Raw genomic sequence first — 24497 nt, 5'->3', positions numbered from 1 at the left:
ACATCAAGTGTCAAGAGACACGCTCTGCTGAGCTCAACGCTTGTGCAGATGCACATGTGCGACGAAGTCAACACACGTGCTTGTGGAGAGAAAGAAAGGGACTCCCAGGCGTGTGGAGCGACGGGGAGAAAGAGCGGGCGCTGAGGAACACAGTTTCAAACAGACTGTCTCCACACAAACAGGCACCTGTCTGCAGGTATCCTAGATCTTGATTCTTGAACTTGAGGAAACACGCGTCTGAGCAAAACTCCCAAACGCTTCCAGGAAAGACACAGGCTCTCCCACAAGCACACAAGTGTTTGCCCTCAGCTATAGATCAGGGACAAGCCTGTGAAGAGCAACCAAAGAGCTCGTCCGTCTTTCCCTCAATAGATGGGAGTAGGCGCGCTTGCGGATGTGTGCGTGTGTGTGGCCACGCGTTTGCTTAGGCATCAGTGTGTGAAAAGGTAGGTGCTTTTCTCTAGCTGCGTGTGCGTGCACGTGGTGCTGGGTGCACATCCCTGGGTGCTCGTGGAAAGGTTTCTGCATGGTTTTCGCTGAGGAATCGTGTGTGTGCACATGGACAAAGAGAAGGCGCAGCAACCAGGTTCCAGCGCCGAAGAAGGCAAAAGGCGAGGTTTCCGGCGCTATCTCCTTCTCTCCCCAGAGCTAGTCGCGCAAAGCAAGCCGCTAAGCCGGCGACCGGCAAGAGAGCTACAACGAAGCATGCCGAACGGAGAAAATAGCAGCAGCTCATCTGTTCACACCTTGTTTCTGCCATGTGCTTGAACGCCAAGACGTTCGCGCTTCTGTGAGATGAAAGACGTCCTTCTGCATATGTGGTTGCTCACACCGGTGCACTTGTTAGTGTATCCATTCAGTCCTGGGCTGCGGGGCATTCAGAAGTGGCTCTGTGGAGACGTCTGCATAGAGGCAGCTGTCAGAACACGCACACTCGATTGTTCACCAAAACATATGCAGACGTGTCCTTAGCCTGTAGATTTGGATGCACAGAGTTCCCTGTGTTCGCAAGAGACAAGGGAATCGCGTCTGTGCGCACAGAAGCAATAGCGGACCGTTTCCCTCGGAGTGAACGCGAAAGAGCCGTCTATATACTCGCAGACACGCGAACGTGCCTCAATGCGGTCACAGAGGCAGCAGCTTTTGCACAGATGCTCCTGGTGATTCTGGCACTTTCCAGGCACACTCCTGAAAGTCGCGCACACTGCTGTTCACTCGCTAAACGACCTCTTGGGAAACACGTCTCCGGTCGACGGACCGCTCAGATTGCTTCTCGTGTAACTGTGAACTGTGTCAGCGCAGGGAATCCGTCTCTGTTGAGCAGATGTCAATCCTGCCTCGCCTTTGCTTTGTTGCCTCTACCAAGATGATTTCCCGTTTCTCTCTTCACTGGAGCAGGCAGACACAGCCAACGCACATCAAGTGTCAAGAGACACGCTCTGCTGAGCTCAACGCTTGTGCAGATGCACATGTGCGACGAAGTCAACACACGTGCTTGTGGAGAGAAAGAAAGGGACTCCCAGGCGTGTGGAGCGACGGGGAGAAAGAGCGGGCGCTGAGGAACACAGTTTCAAACAGACTGTCTCCACACAAACAGGCACCTGTCTGCAGGTATCCTAGATCTTGATTCTTGAACTTGAGGAAACACGCGTCTGAGCAAAACTCCCAAACGCTTCCAGGAAAGACACAGGCTCTCCCACAAGCACACAAGTGTTTGCCCTCAGCTATAGATCAGGGACAAGCCTGTGAAGAGCAACCAAAGAGCTCGTCCGTCTTTCCCTCAATAGATGGGAGTAGGCGCGCTTGCGGATGTGTGCGTGTGTGTGGCCACGCGTTTGCTTAGGCATCAGTGTGTGAAAAGGTAGGTGCTTTTCTCTAGCTGCGTGTGCGTGCACGTGGTGCTGGGTGCACATCCCTGGGTGCTCGTGGAAAGGTTTCTGCATGGTTTTCGCTGAGGAATCGTGTGTGTGCACATGGACAAAGAGAAGGCGCAGCAACCAGGTTCCAGCGCCGAAGAAGGCAAAAGGCGAGGTTTCCGGCGCTATCTCCTTCTCTCCCCAGAGCTAGTCGCGCAAAGCAAGCCGCTAAGCCGGCGACCGGCAAGAGAGCTACAACGAAGCATGCCGAACGGAGAAAATAGCAGCAGCTCATCTGTTCACACCTTGTTTCTGCCATGTGCTTGAACGCCAAGACGTTCGCGCTTCTCTGAGATGAAAGACGTCCTTCTGCATATGTGGTTGCTCACACCGGTGCACTTGTTAGTGTATCCATTCAGTCCTGGGCTGCGGGGCATTCAGAAGTGGCTCTGTGGAGACGTCTGCATAGAGGCAGCTGTCAGAACACGCACACTCGATTGTTCACCAAAACATATGCAGACGCGTCCTTAGCCTGTAGATTTGGATGCACAGAGTTCCCTGTGTTCGCAAGAGACAAGGGAATCGCGTCTGTGCGCACAGAAGCAATAGCGGACCGTTTCCCTCGGAGTGAACGCGAAAGAGCCGTCTATATACTCGCAGACACGCGAACGTGCCTCAATGCGGTCACAGAGGCAGCAGCTTTTGCACAGATGCTCCTGGTGATTCTGGCACTTTCCAGGCACACTCCTGAAAGTCGCGCACACTGCTGTTCACTCGCTAAACGACCTCTTGGGAAACACGTCTCCGGTCGACGGACCGCTCAGATTGCTTCTCGTGTAACTGTGAACTGTGTCAGCGCAGGGAATCCGTCTCTGTTGAGCAGATGTCAATCCTGCCTCGCCTTTGCTTTGTTGCCTCTACCAAGATGATTTCCCGTTTCTCTCTTCACTGGAGCAGGCAGACACAGCCAACGCACATCAAGTGTCAAGAGACACGCTCTGCTGAGCTCAACGCTTGTGCAGATGCACATGTGCGACGAAGTCAACACACGTGCTTGTGGAGAGAAAGAAAGGGACTCCCAGGCGTGTGGAGCGACGGGGAGAAAGAGCGGGCGCTGAGGAACACAGTTTCAAACAGACTGTCTCCACACAAACAGGCACCTGTCTGCAGGTATCCTAGATCTTGATTCTTGAACTTGAGGAAACACGCGTCTGAGCAAAACTCCCAAACGCTTCCAGGAAAGACACAGGCTCTCCCACAAGCACACAAGTGTTTGCCCTCAGCTATAGATCAGGGACAAGCCTGTGAAGAGCAACCAAAGAGCTCGTCCGTCTTTCCCTCAATAGATGGGAGTAGGCGCGCTTGCGGATGTGTGCGTGTGTGTGGCCACGCGTTTGCTTAGGCATCAGTGTGTGAAAAGGTAGGTGCTTTTCTCTAGCTGCGTGTGCGTGCACGTGGTGCTGGGTGCACATCCCTGGGTGCTCGTGGAAAGGTTTCTGCATGGTTTTCGCTGAGGAATCGTGTGTGTGCACATGGACAAAGAGAAGGCGCAGCAACCAGGTTCCAGCGCCGAAGAAGGCAAAAGGCGAGGTTTCCGGCGCTATCTCCTTCTCTCCCCAGAGCTAGTCGCGCAAAGCAAGCCGCTAAGCCGGCGACCGGCAAGAGAGCTACAACGAAGCATGCCGAACGGAGAAAATAGCAGCAGCTCATCTGTTCACACCTTGTTTCTGCCATGTGCTTGAACGCCAAGACGTTCGCGCTTCTGTGAGATGAAAGACGTCCTTCTGCATATGTGGTTGCTCACACCGGTGCACTTGTTAGTGTATCCATTCAGTCCTGGGCTGCGGGGCATTCAGAAGTGGCTCTGTGGAGACGTCTGCATAGAGGCAGCTGTCAGAACACGCACACTCGATTGTTCACCAAAACATATGCAGACGCGTCCTTAGCCTGTAGATTTGGATGCACAGAGTTCCCTGTGTTCGCAAGAGACAAGGGAATCGCGTCTGTGCGCACAGAAGCAATAGCGGACCGTTTCCCTCGGAGTGAACGCGAAAGAGCCGTCTATATACTCGCAGACACGCGAACGTGCCTCAATGCGGTCACAGAGGCAGCAGCTTTTGCACAGATGCTCCTGGTGATTCTGGCACTTTCCAGGCACACTCCTGAAAGTCGCGCACACTGCTGTTCACTCGCTAAACGACCTCTTGGGAAACACGTCTCCGGTCGACGGACCACTCAGATTGCTTCTCGTGTAACTGTGAACTGTGTCAGCGCAGGGAATCCGTCTCTGTTGAGCAGATGTCAATCCTGCCTCGCTTTTGCTTTGTTGCCTCTACCAAGATGATTTCCCGTTTCTCTCTTCACTGGAGCAGGCAGACACAGCCAACGCACATCAAGTGTCAAGAGACACGCTCTGCTGAGCTCAACGCTTGTGCAGATGCACATGTGCGACGAAGTCAACACACGTGCTTGTGGAGAGAAAGAAAGGGACTCCCAGGCGTGTGGAGCGACGGGGAGAAAGAGCGGGCGCTGAGGAACACAGTTTCAAACAGACTGTCTCCACACAAACAGGCACCTGTCTGCAGGTATCCTAGATCTTGATTCTTGAACTTGAGGAAACACGCGTCTGAGCAAAACTCCCAAACGCTTCCAGGAAAGACACAGGCTCTCCCACAAGCACACAAGTGTTTGCCCTCAGCTATAGATCAGGGACAAGCCTGTGAAGAGCAACCAAAGAGCTCGTCCGTCTTTCCCTCAATAGATGGGAGTAGGCGCGCTTGCGGATGTGTGCGTGTGTGTGGCCACGCGTTTGCTTAGGCATCAGTGTGTGAAAAGGTAGGTGCTTTTCTCTAGCTGCGTGTGCGTGCACGTGGTGCTGGGTGCACATCCCTGGGTGCTCGTGGAAAGGTTTCTGCATGGTTTTCGCTGAGGAATCGTGTGTGTGCACATGGACAAAGAGAAGGCGCAGCAACCAGGTTCCAGCGCCGAAGAAGGCAAAAGGCGAGGTTTCCGGCGCTATCTCCTTCTCTCCCCAGAGCTAGTCGCGCAAAGCAAGCCGCTAAGCCGGCGACCGGCAAGAGAGCTACAACGAAGCATGCCGAACGGAGAAAATAGCAGCAGCTCATCTGTTCACACCTTGTTTCTGCCATGTGCTTGAACGCCAAGACGTTCGCGCTTCTGTGAGATGAAAGACGTCCTTCTGCATATGTGGTTGCTCACACCGGTGCACTTGTTAGTGTATCCATTCAGTCCTGGGCTGCGGGGCATTCAGAAGTGGCTCTGTGGAGACGTCTGCATAGAGGCAGCTGTCAGAACACGCACACTCGATTGTTCACCAAAACATATGCAGACGCGTCCTTAGCCTGTAGATTTGGATGCACAGAGTTCCCTGTGTTCGCAAGAGACAAGGGAATCGCGTCTGTGCGCACAGAAGCAATAGCGGACCGTTTCCCTCGGAGTGAACGCGAAAGAGCCGTCTATATACTCGCAGACACGCGAACGTGCCTCAATGCGGTCACAGAGGCAGCAGCTTTTGCACAGATGCTCCTGGTGATTCTGGCACTTTCCAGGCACACTCCTGAAAGTCGCGCACACTGCTGTTCACTCGCTAAACGACCTCTTGGGAAACACGTCTCCGGTCGACGGACCGCTCAGATTGCTTCTCGTGTAACTGTGAACTGTGTCAGCGCAGGGAATCCGTCTCTGTTGAGCAGATGTCAATCCTGCCTCGCTTTTGCTTTGTTGCCTCTACCAAGATGATTTCCCGTTTCTCTCTTCACTGGAGCAGGCAGACACAGCCAACGCACATCAAGTGTCAAGAGACACGCTCTGCTGAGCTCAACGCTTGTGCAGATGCACATGTGCGACGAAGTCAACACACGTGCTTGTGGAGAGAAAGAAAGGGACTCCCAGGCGTGTGGAGCGACGGGGAGAAAGAGCGGGCGCTGAGGAACACAGTTTCAAACAGACTGTCTCCACACAAACAGGCACCTGTCTGCAGGTATCCTAGATCTTGATTCTTGAACTTGAGGAAACACGCGTCTGAGCAAAACTCCCAAACGCTTCCAGGAAAGACACAGGCTCTCCCACAAGCACACAAGTGTTTGCCCTCAGCTATAGATCAGGGACAAGCCTGTGAAGAGCAACCAAAGAGCTCGTCCGTCTTTCCCTCAATAGATGGGAGTAGGCGCGCTTGCGGATGTGTGCGTGTGTGTGGCCACGCGTTTGCTTAGGCATCAGTGTGTGAAAAGGTAGGTGCTTTTCTCTAGCTGCGTGTGCGTGCACGTGGTGCTGGGTGCACATCCCTGGGTGCTCGTGGAAAGGTTTCTGCATGGTTTTCGCTGAGGAATCGTGTGTGTGCACATGGACAAAGAGAAGGCGCAGCAACCAGGTTCCAGCGCCGAAGAAGGCAAAAGGCGAGGTTTCCGGCGCTATCTCCTTCTCTCCCCAGAGCTAGTCGCGCAAAGCAAGCCGCTAAGCCGGCGACCGGCAAGAGAGCTACAACGAAGCATGCCGAACGGAGAAAATAGCAGCAGCTCATCTGTTCACACCTTGTTTCTGCCATGTGCTTGAACGCCAAGACGTTCGCGCTTCTGTGAGATGAAAGACGTCCTTCTGCATATGTGGTTGCTCACACCGGTGCACTTGTTAGTGTATCCATTCAGTCCTGGGCTGCGGGGCATTCAGAAGTGGCTCTGTGGAGACGTCTGCATAGAGGCAGCTGTCAGAACACGCACACTCGATTGTTCACCAAAACATATGCAGACGCGTCCTTAGCCTGTAGATTTGGATGCACAGAGTTCCCTGTGTTCGCAAGAGACAAGGGAATCGCGTCTGTGCGCACAGAAGCAATAGCGGACCGTTTCCCTCGGAGTGAACGCGAAAGAGCCGTCTATATACTCGCAGACACGCGAACGTGCCTCAATGCGGTCACAGAGGCAGCAGCTTTTGCACAGATGCTCCTGGTGATTCTGGCACTTTCCAGGCACACTCCTGAAAGTCGCGCACACTGCTGTTCACTCGCTAAACGACCTCTTGGGAAACACGTCTCCGGTCGACGGACCGCTCAGATTGCTTCTCGTGTAACTGTGAACTGTGTCAGCGCAGGGAATCCGTCTCTGTTGAGCAGATGTCAATCCTGCCTCGCTTTTGCTTTGTTGCCTCTACCAAGATGATTTCCCGTTTCTCTCTTCACTGGAGCAGGCAGACACAGCCAACGCACATCAAGTGTCAAGAGACACGCTCTGCTGAGCTCAACGCTTGTGCAGATGCACATGTGCGACGAAGTCAACACACGTGCTTGTGGAGAGAAAGAAAGGGACTCCCAGGCGTGTGGAGCGACGGGGAGAAAGAGCGGGCGCTGAGGAACACAGTTTCAAACAGACTGTCTCCACACAAACAGGCACCTGTCTGCAGGTATCCTAGATCTTGATTCTTGAACTTGAGGAAACACGCGTCTGAGCAAAACTCCCAAACGCTTCCAGGAAAGACACAGGCTCTCCCACAAGCACACAAGTGTTTGCCCTCAGCTATAGATCAGGGACAAGCCTGTGAAGAGCAACCAAAGAGCTCGTCCGTCTTTCCCTCAATAGATGGGAGTAGGCGCGCTTGCGGATGTGTGCGTGTGTGTGGCCACGCGTTTGCTTAGGCATCAGTGTGTGAAAAGGTAGGTGCTTTTCTCTAGCTGCGTGTGCGTGCACGTGGTGCTGGGTGCACATCCCTGGGTGCTCGTGGAAAGGTTTCTGCATGGTTTTCGCTGAGGAATCGTGTGTGTGCACATGGACAAAGAGAAGGCGCAGCAACCAGGTTCCAGCGCCGAAGAAGGCAAAAGGCGAGGTTTCCGGCGCTATCTCCTTCTCTCCCCAAAGCTAGTCGCGCAAAGCAAGCCGCTAAGCCGGCGACCGGCAAGAGAGCTACAACGAAGCATGCCGAACGGAGAAAATAGCAGCAGCTCATCTGTTCACACCTTGTTTCTGCCATGTGCTTGAACGCCAAGACGTTCGCGCTTCTGTGAGATGAAAGACGTCCTTCTGCATATGTGGTTGCTCACACCGGTGCACTTGTTAGTGTATCCATTCAGTCCTGGGCTGCGGGGCATTCAGAAGTGGCTCTGTGGAGACGTCTGCATAGAGGCAGCTGTCAGAACACGCACACTCGATTGTTCACCAAAACATATGCAGACGCGTCCTTAGCCTGTAGATTTGGATGCACAGAGTTCCCTGTGTTCGCAAGAGACAAGGGAATCGCGTCTGTGCGCACAGAAGCAATAGCGGACCGTTTCCCTCGGAGTGAACGCGAAAGAGCCGTCTATATACTCGCAGACACGCGAACGTGCCTCAATGCGGTCACAGAGGCAGCAGCTTTTGCACAGATGCTCCTGGTGATTCTGGCACTTTCCAGGCACACTCCTGAAAGTCGCGCACACTGCTGTTCACTCGCTAAACGACCTCTTGGGAAACACGTCTCCGGTCGACGGACCGCTCAGATTGCTTCTCGTGTAACTGTGACCTGTGTCAGCGCAGGGAATCCGTCTCTGTTGAGCAGATGTCAATCCTGCCTCGCTTTTGCTTTGTTGCCTCTACCAAGATGATTTCCCGTTTCTCTCTTCACTGGAGCAGGCAGACACAGCCAACGCACATCAAGTGTCAAGAGACACGCTCTGCTGAGCTCAACGCTTGTGCAGATGCACATGTGCGACGAAGTCAACACACGTGCTTGTGGAGAGAAAGAAAGGGACTCCCAGGCGTGTGGAGCGACGGGGAGAAAGAGCGGGCGCTGAGGAACACAGTTTCAAACAGACTGTCTCCACACAAACAGGCACCTGTCTGCAGGTATCCTAGATCTTGATTCTTGAACTTGAGGAAACACGCGTCTGAGCAAAACTCCCAAACGCTTCCAGGAAAGACACAGGCTCTCCCACAAGCACACAAGTGTTTGCCCTCAGCTATAGATCAGGGACAAGCCTGTGAAGAGATGCCCTGCTATTCTTTCGCCTTATGGCATCATGTGTTTCGTTCCTCTTGGAGATCGATTGTTAAACGTCTTTCCTAGGGCGACTGTGAAGCATTTGCCAGCGGAGGAGAAGTAGCACGGAGCAGCATTCAGTACTGCCTACGAGTGTCTTTGCTACCCTACTAGCGGAGCTCCAAGAACAGGCACACATCTTCAGGTACCTTCCAAATGTGGATTCCCCTGCAGCCCCGTAGGCGGGCGTGCAGTACGCCAACCGTCAACGGACGTTTTTCCCCTCAAGCCTGTCAGGACGTTGCTCGTCCGTCTTTCCCTCAATAGATGGGAGTAGGCGCGCTTGCGGATGTGTGCGTGTGTGTGGCCACGCGTTTGCTTAGGCTTCAGTGTGTGAAAAGGTAGGTGCTTTTCTCTAGCTGCGTGTGCGTGCACGTGGTGCTGGGTGCACATCCCTGGGTGCTCGTGGAAAGGTTTCTGCATGGTTTTCGCTGAGGAATCGTGTGTGTGCACATGGACAAAGAGAAGGCGCAGCAACCAGGTTCCAGCGCCGAAGAAGGCAAAAGGCGAGGTTTCCGGCGCTATCTCCTTCTCTCCCCAGAGCTAGTCGCGCAAAGCAAGCCGCTAAGCCGGCGACCGGCAAGAGAGCTACAACGAAGCATGCCGAACGGAGAAAATAGCAGCAGCTCATCTGTTCACACCTTGTTTCTGCCATGTGCTTGAACGCCAAGACGTTCGCGCTTCTCTGAGATGAAAGACGTCCTTCTGCATATGTGGTTGCTCACACCGGTGCACTTGTTAGTGTATCCATTCAGTCCTGGGCTGCGGGGCATTCAGAAGTGGCTCTGTGGAGACGTCTGCATAGAGGCAGCTGTCAGAACACGCACACTCGATTGTTCACCAAAACATATGCAGACGCGTCCTTAGCCTGTAGATTTGGATGCACAGAGTTCCCTGTGTTCGCAAGAGACAAGGGAATCGCGTCTGTGCGCACAGAAGCAATAGCGGACCGTTTCCCTCGGAGTGAACGCGAAAGAGCCGTCTATATACTCGCAGACACGCGAACGTGCCTCAATGCGGTCACAGAGGCAGCAGCTTTTGCACAGATGCTCCTGGTGATTCTGGCACTTTCCAGGCACACTCCTGAAAGTCGCGCACACTGCTGTTCACTCGCTAAACGACCTCTTGGGAAACACGTCTCCGGTCGACGGACCGCTCAGATTGCTTCTCGTGTAACTGTGAACTGTGTCAGCGCAGGGAATCCGTCTCTGTTGAGCAGATGTCAATCCTGCCTCGCTTTTGCTTTGTTGCCTCTACCAAGATGATTTCCCGTTTCTCTCTTCACTGGAGCAGGCAGACACAGCCAACGCACATCAAGTGTCAAGAGACACGCTCTGCTGAGCTCAACGCTTGTGCAGATGCACATGTGCGACGAAGTCAACACACGTGCTTGTGGAGAGAAAGAAAGGGACTCCCAGGCGTGTGGAGCGACGGGGAGAAAGAGCGGGCGCTGAGGAACACAGTTTCAAACAGACTGTCTCCACACAAACAGGCACCTGTCTGCAGGTATCCTAGATCTTGATTCTTGAACTTGAGGAAACACGCGTCTGAGCAAAACTCCCAAACGCTTCCAGGAAAGACACAGGCTCTCCCACAAGCACACAAGTGTTTGCCCTCAGCTATAGATCAGGGACAAGCCTGTGAAGAGCAACCAAAGAGCTCGTCCGTCTTTCCCTCAATAGATGGGAGTAGGCGCGCTTGCGGATGTGTGCGTGTGTGTGGCCACGCGTTTGCTTAGGCATCAGTGTGTGAAAAGGTAGGTGCTTTTCTCTAGCTGCGTGTGCGTGCACGTGGTGCTGGGTGCACATCCCTGGGTGCTCGTGGAAAGGTTTCTGCATGGTTTTCGCTGAGGAATCGTGTGTGTGCACATGGACAAAGAGAAGGCGCAGCAACCAGGTTCCAGCGCCGAAGAAGGCAAAAGGCGAGGTTTCCGGCGCTATCTCCTTCTCTCCCCAGAGCTAGTCGCGCAAAGCAAGCCGCTAAGCCGGCGACCGGCAAGAGAGCTACAACGAAGCATGCCGAACGGAGAAAATAGCAGCAGCTCATCTGTTCACACCTTGTTTCTGCCATGTGCTTGAACGCCAAGACGTTCGCGCTTCTGTGAGATGAAAGACGTCCTTCTGCATATGTGGTTGCTCACACCGGTGCACTTGTTAGTGTATCCATTCAGTCCTGGGCTGCGGGGCATTCAGAAGTGGCTCTGTGGAGACGTCTGCATAGAGGCAGCTGTCAGAACACGCACACTCGATTGTTCACCAAAACATATGCAGACGCGTCCTTAGCCTGTAGATTTGGATGCACAGAGTTCCCTGTGTTCGCAAGAGACAAGGGAATCGCGTCTGTGCGCACAGAAGCAATAGCGGACCGTTTCCCTCGGAGTGAACGCGAAAGAGCCGTCTATATACTCGCAGACACGCGAACGTGCCTCAATGCGGTCACAGAGGCAGCAGCTTTTGCACAGATGCTCCTGGTGATTCTGGCACTTTCCAGGCACACTCCTGAAAGTCGCGCACACTGCTGTTCACTCGCTAAACGACCTCTTGGGAAACACGTCTCCGGTCGACGGACCGCTCAGATTGCTTCTCGTGTAACTGTGAACTGTGTCAGCGCAGGGAATCCGTCTCTGTTGAGCAGATGTCAATCCTGCCTCGCTTTTGCTTTGTTGCCTCTACCAAGATGATTTCCCGTTTCTCTCTTCACTGGAGCAGGCAGACACAGCCAACGCACATCAAGTGTCAAGAGACACGCTCTGCTGAGCTCAACGCTTGTGCAGATGCACATGTGCGACGAAGTCAACACACGTGCTTGTGGAGAGAAAGAAAGGGACTCCCAGGCGTGTGGAGCGACGGGGAGAAAGAGCGGGCGCTGAGGAACACAGTTTCAAACAGACTGTCTCCACACAAACAGGCACCTGTCTGCAGGTATCCTAGATCTTGATTCTTGAACTTGAGGAAACACGCGTCTGAGCAAAACTCCCAAACGCTTCCAGGAAAGACACAGGCTCTCCCACAAGCACACAAGTGTTTGCCCTCAGCTATAGATCAGGGACAAGCCTGTGAAGAGATGCCCTGCTATTCTTTCGCCTTATGGCATCATGTGTTTCGTTCCTCTTGGAGATCGATTGTTAAACGTCTTTCCTAGGGCGACTGTGAAGCATTTGCCAGCGGAGGAGAAGTAGCACGGAGCAGCATTCAGTACTGCCTACGAGTGTCTTTGCTACCCTACTAGCGGAGCTCCAAGAACAGGCACACATCTTCAGGTACCTTCCAAATGTGGATTCCCCTGCAGCCCCGTAGGCGGGCGTGCAGTACGCCAACCGTCAACGGACGTTTTTCCCCTCAAGCCTGTCAGGACGTTGCTCGTCCGTCTTTCCCTCAATAGATGGGAGTAGGCGCGCTTGCGGATGTGTGCGTGTGTGTGGCCACGCGTTTGCTTAGGCTTCAGTGTGTGAAAAGGTAGGTGCTTTTCTCTAGCTGCGTGTGCGTGCACGTGGTGCTGGGTGCACATCCCTGGGTGCTCGTGGAAAGGTTTCTGCATGGTTTTCGCTGAGGAATCGTGTGTGTGCACATGGACAAAGAGAAGGCGCAGCAACCAGGTTCCAGCGCCGAAGAAGGCAAAAGGCGAGGTTTCCGGCGCTATCTCCTTCTCTCCCCAGAGCTAGTCGCGCAAAGCAAGCCGCTAAGCCGGCGACCGGCAAGAGAGCTACAACGAAGCATGCCGAACGGAGAAAATAGCAGCAGCTCATCTGTTCACACCTTGTTTCTGCCATGTGCTTGAACGCCAAGACGTTCGCGCTTCTGTGAGATGAAAGACGTCCTTCTGCATATGTGGTTGCTCACACCGGTGCACTTGTTAGTGTATCCATTCAGTCCTGGGCTGCGGGGCATTCAGAAGTGGCTCTGTGGAGACGTCTGCATAGAGGCAGCTGTCAGAACACGCACACTCGATTGTTCACCAAAACATATGCAGACGCGTCCTTAGCCTGTAGATTTGGATGCACAGAGTTCCCTGTGTTCGCAAGAGACAAGGGAATCGCGTCTGTGCGCACAGAAGCAATAGCGGACCGTTTCCCTCGGAGTGAACGCGAAAGAGCCGTCTATATACTCGCAGACACGCGAACGTGCCTCAATGCGGTCACAGAGGCAGCAGCTTTTGCACAGATGCTCCTGGTGATTCTGGCACTTTCCAGGCACACTCCTGAAAGTCGCGCACACTGCTGTTCACTCGCTAAACGACCTCTTGGGAAACACGTCTCCGGTCGACGGACCGCTCAGATTGCTTCTCGTGTAACTGTGAACTGTGTCAGCGCAGGGAATCCGTCTCTGTTGAGCAGATGTCAATCCTGCCTCGCTTTTGCTTTGTTGCCTCTACCAAGATGATTTCCCGTTTCTCTCTTCACTGGAGCAGGCAGACACAGCCAACGCACATCAAGTGTCAAGAGACACGCTCTGCTGAGCTCAACGCTTGTGCAGATGCACATGTGCGACGAAGTCAACACACGTGCTTGTGGAGAGAAAGAAAGGGACTCCCAGGCGTGTGGAGCGACGGGGAGAAAGAGCGGGCGCTGAGGAACACAGTTTCAAACAGACTGTCTCCACACAAACAGGCACCTGTCTGCAGGTATCCTAGATCTTGATTCTTGAACTTGAGGAAACACGCGTCTGAGCAAAACTCCCAAACGCTTCCAGGAAAGACACAGGCTCTCCCACAAGCACACAAGTGTTTGCCCTCAGCTATAGATCAGGGACAAGCCTGTGAAGAGCAACCAAAGAGCTCGTCCGTCTTTCCCTCAATAGATGGGAGTAGGCGCGCTTGCGGATGTGTGCGTGTGTGTGGCCACGCGTTTGCTTAGGCATCAGTGTGTGAAAAGGTAGGTGCTTTTCTCTAGCTGCGTGTGCGTGCACGTGGTGCTGGGTGCACATCCCTGGGTGCTCGTGGAAAGGTTTCTGCATGGTTTTCGCTGAGGAATCGTGTGTGTGCACATGGACAAAGAGAAGGCGCAGCAACCAGGTTCCAGCGCCGAAGAAGGCAAAAGGCGAGGTTTCCGGCGCTATCTCCTTCTCTCCCCAGAGCTAGTCGCGCAAAGCAAGCCGCTAAGCCGGCGACCGGCAAGAGAGCTACAACGAAGCATGCCGAACGGAGAAAATAGCAGCAGCTCATCTGTTCACACCTTGTTTCTGCCATGTGCTTGAACGCCAAGACGTTCGCGCTTCTGTGAGATGAAAGACGTCCTTCTGCATATGTGGTTGCTCACACCGGTGCACTTGTTAGTGTATCCATTCAGTCCTGGGCTGCGGGGCATTCAGAAGTGGCTCTGTGGAGACGTCTGCATAGAGGCAGCTGTCAGAACACGCACACTCGATTGTTCACCAAAACATATGCAGACGCGTCCTTAGCCTGTAGATTTGGATGCACAGAGTTCCCTGTGTTCGCAAGAGACAAGGGAATCGCGTCTGTGCGCACAGAAGCAATAGCGGACCGTTTCCCTCGGAGTGAACGCGAAAGAGCCGTCTATATACTCGCAGACACGCGAACGTGCCTCAATGCGGTCACAGAGGCAGCAGCTTTTGCACAGATGCTCCTGGTGATTCTGGCACTTTCCAGGCACACTCCTGAAAGTCGCGCACACTGCTGTTCACTCGCTAAACGACCTCTTGGGAAACACGTCTCCGGTCGACGGACCGCTCAGATTGCTTCTCGTGTAACTGTGAACTGTGTCAGCGCAGGGAATCCGTCTCTGTTGAGCAGATGTCAATCCTGCCTCGCTTTTGCTTTGTTGCCTCTACCAAGATGATTTCCCGTTTCTCTCTTCACTGGAGCAGGCAGACACAGCCAACGCACATCAAGTGTCAAGAGACACGCTCTGCTGAGCTCAACGCTTGTGCAGATGCACATGTGCGACGAAGTCAACACACGTGCTTGTGGAGAGAAAGAAAGGGACTCCCAGGCGTGTGGAGCGACGGGGAGAAAGAGCGGGCGCTGAGGAACACAGTTTCAAACAGACTGTCTCCACACAAACAGGCACCTGTCTGCAGGTATCCTAGATCTTGATTCTTGAACTTGAGGAAACACGCGTCTGAGCAAAACTCCCAAACGCTTCCAGGAAAGACACAGGCTCTCCCACAAGCACACAAGTGTTTGCCCTCAGCTATAGATCAGGGACAAGCCTGTGAAGAGCAACCAAAGAGCTCGTCCGTCTTTCCCTCAATAGATGGGAGTAGGCGCGCTTGCGGATGTGTGCGTGTGTGTGGCCACGCGTTTGCTTAGGCATCAGTGTGTGAAAAGGTAGGTGCTTTTCTCTAGCTGCGTGTGCGTGCACGTGGTGCTGGGTGCACATCCCTGGGTGCTCGTGGAAAGGTTTCTGCATGGTTTTCGCTGAGGAATCGTGTGTGTGCACATGGACAAAGAGAAGGCGCAGCAACCAGGTTCCAGCGCCGAAGAAGGCAAAAGGCGAGGTTTCCGGCGCTATCTCCTTCTCTCCCCAGAGCTAGTCGCGCAAAGCAAGCCGCTAAGCCGGCGACCGGCAAGAGAGCTACAACGAAGCATGCCGAACGGAGAAAATAGCAGCAGCTCATCTGTTCACACCTTGTTTCTGCCATGTGCTTGAACGCCAAGACGTTCGCGCTTCTGTGAGATGAAAGACGTCCTTCTGCATATGTGGTTGCTCACACCGGTGCACTTGTTAGTGTATCCATTCAGTCCTGGGCTGCGGGGCATTCAGAAGTGGCTCTGTGGAGACGTCTGCATAGAGGCAGCTGTCAGAACACGCACACTCGATTGTTCACCAAAACATATGCAGACGCGTCCTTAGCCTGTAGATTTGGATGCACAGAGTTCCCTGTGTTCGCAAGAGACAAGGGAATCGCGTCTGTGCGCACAGAAGCAATAGCGGACCGTTTCCCTCGGAGTGAACGCGAAAGAGCCGTCTATATACTCGCAGACACGCGAACGTGCCTCAATGCGGTCACAGAGGCAGCAGCTTTTGCACAGATGCTCCTGGTGATTCTGGCACTTTCCAGGCACACTCCTGAAAGTCGCGCACACTGCTGTTCACTCGCTAAACGACCTCTTGGGAAACACGTCTCCGGTCGACGGACCGCTCAGATTGCTTCTCGTGTAACTGTGAACTGTGTCAGCGCAGGGAATCCGTCTCTGTTGAGCAGATGTGGATCCTGCCTCGCTTTTGCTTTGTTGCCTCTACCAAGATGATTTCCCGTTTCTCTCTTCACTGGAGCAGGCAGACACAGCCAACGCACATCAAGTGTCAAGAGACACGCTCTGCTGAGCTCAACGCTTGTGCAGATGCACATGTGCGACGAAGTCAACACACGTGCTTGTGGAGAGAAAGAAAGGGACTCCCAGGCGTGTGGAGCGACGGGGAGAAAGAGCGGGCGCTGAGGAACACAGTTTCAAACAGACTGTCTCCACACAAACAGGCACCTGTCTGCAGGTATCCTAGATCTTGATTCTTGAACTTGAGGAAACACGCGTCTGAGCAAAACTCCCAAACGCTTCCAGGAAAGACACAGGCTCTCCCACAAGCACACAAGTGTTTGCCCTCAGCTATAGATCAGGGACAAGCCTGTGAAGAGCAACCAAAGAGCTCGTCCGTCTTTCCCTCAATAGATGGGAGTAGGCGCGCTTGCGGATGTGTGCGTGTGTGTGGCCACGCGTTTGCTTAGGCATCAGTGTGTGAAAAGGTAGGTGCTTTTCTCTAGCTGCGTGTGCGTGCACGTGGTGCTGGGTGCACATCCCTGGGTGCTCGTGGAAAGGTTTCTGCATGGTTTTCGCTGAGGAATCGTGTGTGTGCACATGGACAAAGAGAAGGCGCAGCAACCAGGTTCCAGCGCCGAAGAAGGCAAAAGGCGAGGTTTCCGGCGCTATCTCCTTCTCTCCCCAGAGCTAGTCGCGCAAAGCAAGCCGCTAAGCCGGCGACCGGCAAGAGAGCTACAACGAAGCATGCCGAACGGAGAAAATAGCAGCAGCTCATCTGTTCACACCTTGTTTCTGCCATGTGCTTGAACGCCAAGACGTTCGCGCTTCTGTGAGATGAAAGACGTCCTTCTGCATATGTGGTTGCTCACACCGGTGCACTTGTTAGTGTATCCATTCAGTCCTGGGCTGCGGGGCATTCAGAAGTGGCTCTGTGGAGACGTCTGCATAGAGGCAGCTGTCAGAACACGCACACTCGATTGTTCACCAAAACATATGCAGACGCGTCCTTAGCCTGTAGATTTGGATGCACAGAGTTCCCTGTGTTCGCAAGAGACAAGGGAATCGCGTCTGTGCGCACAGAAGCAATAGCGGACCGTTTCCCTCGGAGTGAACGCGAAAGAGCCGTCTATATACTCGCAGACACGCGAACGTGCCTCAATGCGGTCACAGAGGCAGCAGCTTTTGCACAGATGCTCCTGGTGATTCTGGCACTTTCCAGGCACACTCCTGAAAGTCGCGCACACTGCTGTTCACTCGCTAAACGACCTCTTGGGAAACACGTCTCCGGTCGACGGACCGCTCAGATTGCTTCTCGTGTAACTGTGAACTGTGTCAGCGCAGGGAATCCGTCTCTGTTGAGCAGATGTCAATCCTGCCTCGCTTTTGCTTTGTTGCCTCTACCAAGATGATTTCCCGTTTCTCTCTTCACTGGAGCAGGCAGACACAGCCAACGCACATCAAGTGTCAAGAGACACGCTCTGCTGAGCTCAACGCTTGTGCAGATGCACATGTGCGACGAAGTCAACACACGTGCTTGTGGAGAGAAAGAAAGGGACTCCCAGGCGTGTGGAGCGACGGGGAGAAAGAGCGGGCGCTGAGGAACACAGTTTCAAACAGACTGTCTCCACACAAACAGGCACCTGTCTGCAGGTATCCTAGATCTTGATTCTTGAACTTGAGGAAACACGCGTCTGAGCAAAACTCCCAAACGCTTCCAGGAAAGACACAGGCTCTCCCACAAGCACACAAGTGTTTGCCCTCAGCTATAGATCAGGGACAAGCCTGTGAAGAGCAACCAAAGAGCTCGTCCGTCTTTCCCTCAGTAGATGGGAGTAGGCGCGCTTGCGGATGTGTGCGTGTGTGTGGCCACGCGTTTGCTTAGGCATCAGTGTGTGAAAAGGTAGGTGCTTTTCTCTAGCTGCGTGTGCGTGCACGTGGTGCTGGGTGCACATCCCTGGGTGCTCGTGGAAAGGTTTCTGCATGGTTTTCGCTGAGGAATCGTGTGTGTGCACATGGACAAAGAGAAGGCGCAGCAACCAGGTTCCAGCGCCGAAGAAGGCAAAAGGCGAGGTTTCCGGCGCTATCTCCTTCTCTCCCCAGAGCTAGTCGCGCAAAGCAAGCCGCTAAGCCGGCGACCGGCAAGAGAGCTACAACGAAGCATGCCGAACGGAGAAAATAGCAGCAGCTCATCTGTTCACACCTTGTTTCTGCCATGTGCTTGAACGCCAAGACGTTCGCGCTTCTGTGAGATGAAAGACGTCCTTCTGCATATGTGGTTGCTCACACCGGTGCACTTGTTAGTGTATCCATTCAGTCCTGGGCTGCGGGGCATTCAGAAGTGGCTCTGTGGAGACGTCTGCATAGAGGCAGCTGTCAGAACACGCACACTCGATTGTTCACCAAAACATATGCAGACGCGTCCTTAGCCTGTAGATTTGGATGCACAGAGTTCCCTGTGTTCGCAAGAGACAAGGGAATCGCGTCTGTGCGCACAGAAGCAATAGCGGACCGTTTCCCTCGGAGTGAACGCGAAAGAGCCGTCTATATACTCGCAGACACGCGAACGTGCCTCAATGCGGTCACAGAGGCAGCAGCTTTTGCACAGATGCTCCTGGTGATTCTGGCACTTTCCAGGCACACTCCTGAAAGTCGCGCACACTGCTGTTCACTCGCTAAACGACCTCTTGGGAAACACGTCTCCGGTCGACGGACCGCTCAGATTGCTTCTCGTGTAACTGTGAACTGTGTCAGCGCAGGGAATCCGTCTCTGTTGAGCAGATGTCAATCCTGCCTCGCTTTTGCTTTGTTGCCTCTACCAAGATGATTTCCCGTTTCTCTCTTCACTGGAGCAGGCAGACACAGCCAACGCACATCAAGTGTCAAGAGACACGCTCTGCTGAGCTCAACGCTTGTGCAGATGCACATGTGCGACGAAGTCAACACACGTGCTTGTGGAGAGAAAGAAAGGGACTCCCAGGCGTGTGGAGCGACGGGGAGAAAGAGCGGGCGCTGAGGAACACAGTTTCAAACAGACTGTCTCCACACAAACAGGCACCTGTCTGCAGGTATCCTAGATCTTGATTCTTGAACTTGAGGAAACACGCGTCTGAGCAAAACTCCCAAACGCTTCCAGGAAAGACACAGGCTCTCCCACAAGCACACAAGTGTTTGCCCTCAGCTATAGATCAGGGACAAGCCTGTGAAGAGATGCCCTGCTATTCTTTCGCCTTATGGCATCATGTGTTTCGTTCCTCTTGGAGATCGATTGTTAAACGTCTTTCCTAGGGCGACTGTGAAGCATTTGCCAGCGGAGGAGAAGTAGCACGGAGCAGCATTCAGTACTGCCTACGAGTGTCTTTGCTACCCTACTAGCGGAGCTCCAAGAACAGGCACACATCTTCAGGTACCTTCCAAATGTGGATTCCCCTGCAGCCCCGTAGGCGGGCGTGCAGTACGCCAACCGTCAACGGACGGTTTTCCCCTCAAGCCTGTCAGGACGTTGCTCGTCCGTCTTTCCCTCAATAGATGGGAGTAGGCGCGCTTGCGGATGTGTGCGTGTGTGTGGCCACGCGTTTGCTTAGGCTTCAGTGTGTGAAAAGGTAGGTGCTTTTCTCTAGCTGCGTGTGCGTGCACGTGGTGCTGGGTGCACATCCCTGGGTGCTCGTGGAAAGGTTTCTGCATGGTTTCCGCTGAGGAATCGTGTGTGTGCACAAGGACAAAGAGAAGGCGCAGCAACCAGGTTCCAGCGCCGAAGAAGGCAAAAGGCGAGGTTTCCGGCGCTATCTCCTTCTCTCCCCAGAGCTAGTCGCGCAAAGCAAGCCGCTAAGCCGGCGACCGGCAAGAGAGCTACAACGAAGCATGCCGAACGGAGAAAATAGCAGCAGCTCATCTGTTCACACCTTGTTTCTGCCATGTGCTTGAACGCCAAGACGTTCGCGCTTCTGTGAGATGAAAGACGTCCTTCTGCATATGTGGTTGCTCACACCGGTGCACTTGTTAGTGTATCCATTCAGTCCTGGGCTGCGGGGCATTCAGAAGTGGCTCTGTGGAGACGTCTGCATAGAGGCAGCTGTCAGAACACGCACACTCGATTGTTCACCAAAACATATGCAGACGCGTCCTTAGCCTGTAGATTTGGATGCACAGAGTTCCCTGTGTTCGCAAGAGACAAGGGAATCGCGTCTGTGCGCACAGAAGCAATAGCGGACCGTTTCCCTCGGAGTGAACGCGAAAGAGCCGTCTATATACTCGCAGACACGCGAACGTGCCTCAATGCGGTCACAGAGGCAGCAGCTTTTGCACAGATGCTCCTGGTGATTCTGGCACTTTCCAGGCACACTCCTGAAAGTCGCGCACACTGCTGTTCACTCGCTAAACGACCTCTTGGGAAACACGTCTCCGGTCGACGGACCGCTCAGATTGCTTCTCGTGTAACTGTGAACTGTGTCAGCGCAGGGAATCCGTCTCTGTTGAGCAGATGTCAATCCTGCCTCGCTTTTGCTTTGTTGCCTCTACCAAGATGATTTCCCGTTTCTCTCTTCACTGGAGCAGGCAGACACAGCCAACGCACATCAAGTGTCAAGAGACACGCTCTGCTGAGCTCAACGCTTGTGCAGATGCACATGTGCGACGAAGTCAACACACGTGCTTGTGGAGAGAAAGAAAGGGACTCCCAGGCGTGTGGAGCGACGGGGAGAAAGAGCGGGCGCTGAGGAACACAGTTTCAAACAGACTGTCTCCACACAAACAGGCACCTGTCTGCAGGTATCCTACATCTTGATTCTTGAACTTGAGGAAACACGCGTCTGAGCAAAACTCCCAAACGCTTCCAGGAAAGACACAGGCTCTCCCACAAGCACACAAGTGTTTGCCCTCAGCTATAGATCAGGGACAAGCCTGTGAAGAGCAACCAAAGAGCTCGTCCGTCTTTCCCTCAATAGATGGGAGTAGGCGCGCTTGCGGATGTGTGCGTGTGTGTGGCCACGCGTTTGCTTAGGCATCAGTGTGTGAAAAGGTAGGTGCTTTTCTCTAGCTGCGTGTGCGTGCACGTGGTGCTGGGTGCACATCCCTGGGTGCTCGTGGAAAGGTTTCTGCATGGTTTTCGCTGAGGAATCGTGTGTGTGCACATGGACAAAGAGAAGGCGCAGCAACCAGGTTCCAGCGCCGAAGAAGGCAAAAGGCGAGGTTTCCGGCGCTATCTCCTTCTCTCCCCAGAGCTAGTCGCGCAAAGCAAGCCGCTAAGCCGGCGACCGGCAAGAGAGCTACAACGAAGCATGCCGAACGGAGAAAATAGCAGCAGCTCATCTGTTCACACCTTGTTTCTGCCATGTGCTTGAACGCCAAGACGTTCGCGCTTCTGTGAGATGAAAGACGTCCTTCTGCATATGTGGTTGCTCACACCGGTGCACTTGTTAGTGTATCCATTCAGTCCTGGGCTGCGGGGCATTCAGAAGTGGCTCTGTGGAGACGTCTGCATAGAGGCAGCTGTCAGAACACGCACACTCGATTGTTCACCAAAACATATGCAGACGCGTCCTTAGCCTGTAGATTTGGATGCACAGAGTTCCCTGTGTTCGCAAGAGACAAGGGAATCGCGTCTGTGCGCACAGAAGCAATAGCGGACCGTTTCCCTCGGAGTGAACGCGAAAGAGCCGTCTATATACTCGCAGACACGCGAACGTGCCTCAATGCGGTCACAGAGGCAGCAGCTTTTGCACAGATGCTCCTGGTGATTCTGGCACTTTCCAGGCACACTCCTGAAAGTCGCGCACACTGCTGTTCACTCGCTAAACGACCTCTTGGGAAACACGTCTCCGGTCGACGGACCGCTCAGATTGCTTCTCGTGTAACTGTGAACTGTGTCAGCGCAGGGAATCCGTCTCTGTTGAGCAGATGTCAATCCTGCCTCGCTTTTGCTTTGTTGCCTCTACCAAGATGATTTCCCGTTTCTCTCTTCACTGGAGCAGGCAGACACAGCCAACGCACATCAAGTGTCAAGAGACACGCTCTGCTGAGCTCAACGCTTGTGCAGATGCACATGTGCGACGAAGTCAACACACGTGCTTGTGGAGAGAAAGAAAGGGACTCCCAGGCGTGTGGAGCGACGGGGAGAAAGAGCGGGCGCTGAGGAACACAGTTTCAAACAGACTGTCTCCACACAAACAGGCACCTGTCTGCAGGTATCCTAGATCTTGATTCTTGAACTTGAGGAAACACGCGTCTGAGCAAAACTCCCAAACGCTTCCAGGAAAGACACAGGCTCTCCCACAAGCACACAAGTGTTTGCCCTCAGCTATAGATCAGGGACAAGCCTGTGAAGAGCAACCAAAGAGCTCGTCCGTCTTTCCCTCAATAGATGGGAGTAGGCGCGCTTGCGGATGTGTGCGTGTGTGTGGCCACGCGTTTGCTTAGGCATCAGTGTGTGAAAAGGTAGGTGCTTTTCTCTAGCTGCGTGTGCGTGCACGTGGTGCTGGGTGCACATCCCTGGGTGCTCGTGGAAAGGTTTCTGCATGGTTTTCGCTGAGGAATCGTGTGTGTGCACATGGACAAAGAGAAGGCGCAGCAACCAGGTTCCAGCGCCGAAGAAGGCAAAAGGCGAGGTTTCCGGCGCTATCTCCTTCTCTCCCCAGAGCTAGTCGCGCAAAGCAAGCCGCTAAGCCGGCGACCGGCAAGAGAGCTACAACGAAGCATGCCGAACGGAGAAAATAGCAGCAGCTCATCTGTTCACACCTTGTTTCTGCCATGTGCTTGAACGCCAAGACGTTCGCGCTTCTGTGAGATGAAAGACGTCCTTCTGCATATGTGGTTGCTCACACCGGTGCACTTGTTAGTGTATCCATTCAGTCCTGGGCTGCGGGGCATTCAGAAGTGGCTCTGTGGAGACGTCTGCATAGAGGCAGCTGTCAGAACACGCACACTCGATTGTTCACCAAAACATACGCAGACGCGTCCTTAGCCTGTAGATTTGGATGCACAGAGTTCCCTGTGTTCGCAAGAGACAAGGGAATCGCGTCTGTGCGCACAGAAGCAATAGCGGACCGTTTCCCTCGGAGTGAACGCGAAAGAGCCGTCTATATACTCGCAGACACGCGAACGTGCCTCAATGCGGTCACAGAGGCAGCAGCTTTTGCACAGATGCTCCTGGTGATTCTGGCACTTTCCAGGCACACTCCTGAAAGTCGCGCACACTGCTGTTCACTCGCTAAACGACCTCTTGGGAAACACGTCTCCGGTCGACGGACCGCTCAGATTGCTTCTCGTGTAACTGTGAACTGTGTCAGCGCAGGGAATCCGTCTCTGTTGAGCAGATGTCAATCCTGCCTCGCTTTTGCTTTGTTGCCTCTACCAAGATGATTTCCCGTTTCTCTCTTCACTGGAGCAGGCAGACACAGCCAACGCACATCAAGTGTCAAGAGACACGCTCTGCTGAGCTCAACGCTTGTGCAGATGCACATGTGCGACGAAGTCAACACACGTGCTTGTGGAGAGAAAGAAAGGGACTCCCAGGCGTGTGGAGCGACGGGGAGAAAGAGCGGGCGCTGAGGAACACAGTTTCAAACAGACTGTCTCCACACAAACAGGCACCTGTCTGCAGGTATCCTAGATCTTGATTCTTGAACTTGAGGAAACACGCGTCTGAGCAAAACTCCCAAACGCTTCCAGGAAAGACACAGGCTCTCCCACAAGCACACAAGTGTTTGCCCTCAGCTATAGATCAGGGACAAGCCTGTGAAGAGCAACCAAAGAGCTCGTCCGTCTTTCCCTCAATAGATGGGAGTAGGCGCGCTTGCGGATGTGTGCGTGTGTGTGGCCACGCGTTTGCTTAGGCATCAGTGTGTGAAAAGGTAGGTGCTTTTCTCTAGCTGCGTGTGCGTGCACGTGGTGCTGGGTGCACATCCCTGGGTGCTCGTGGAAAGGTTTCTGCATGGTTTTCGCTGAGGAATCGTGTGTGTGCACATGGACAAAGAGAAGGCGCAGCAACCAGGTTCCAGCGCCGAAGAAGGCAAAAGGCGAGGTTTCCGGCGCTATCTCCTTCTCTCCCCAGAGCTAGTCGCGCAAAGCAAGCCGCTAAGCCGGCGACCGGCAAGAGAGCTACAACGAAGCATGCCGAACGGAGAAAATAGCAGCAGCTCATCTGTTCACACCTTGTTTCTGCCATGTGCTTGAACGCCAAGACGTTCGCGCTTCTGTGAGATGAAAGACGTCCTTCTGCATATGTGGTTGCTCACACCGGTGCACTTGTTAGTGTATCCATTCAGTCCTGGGCTGCGGGGCATTCAGAAGTGGCTCTGTGGAGACGTCTGCATAGAGGCAGCTGTCAGAACACGCACACTCGATTGTTCACCAAAACATATGCAGACGCGTCCTTAGCCTGTAGATTTGGATGCACAGAGTTCCCTGTGT

The sequence above is a fragment of the Patagioenas fasciata genome, chromosome 25 (assembly GCF_037038585.1).
Source record: "Patagioenas fasciata isolate bPatFas1 chromosome 25, bPatFas1.hap1, whole genome shotgun sequence".
Classification (NCBI taxonomy): Eukaryota; Metazoa; Chordata; class Aves; order Columbiformes; family Columbidae; genus Patagioenas; species Patagioenas fasciata.
This window is presented reverse-complemented; position numbering follows the sequence as displayed.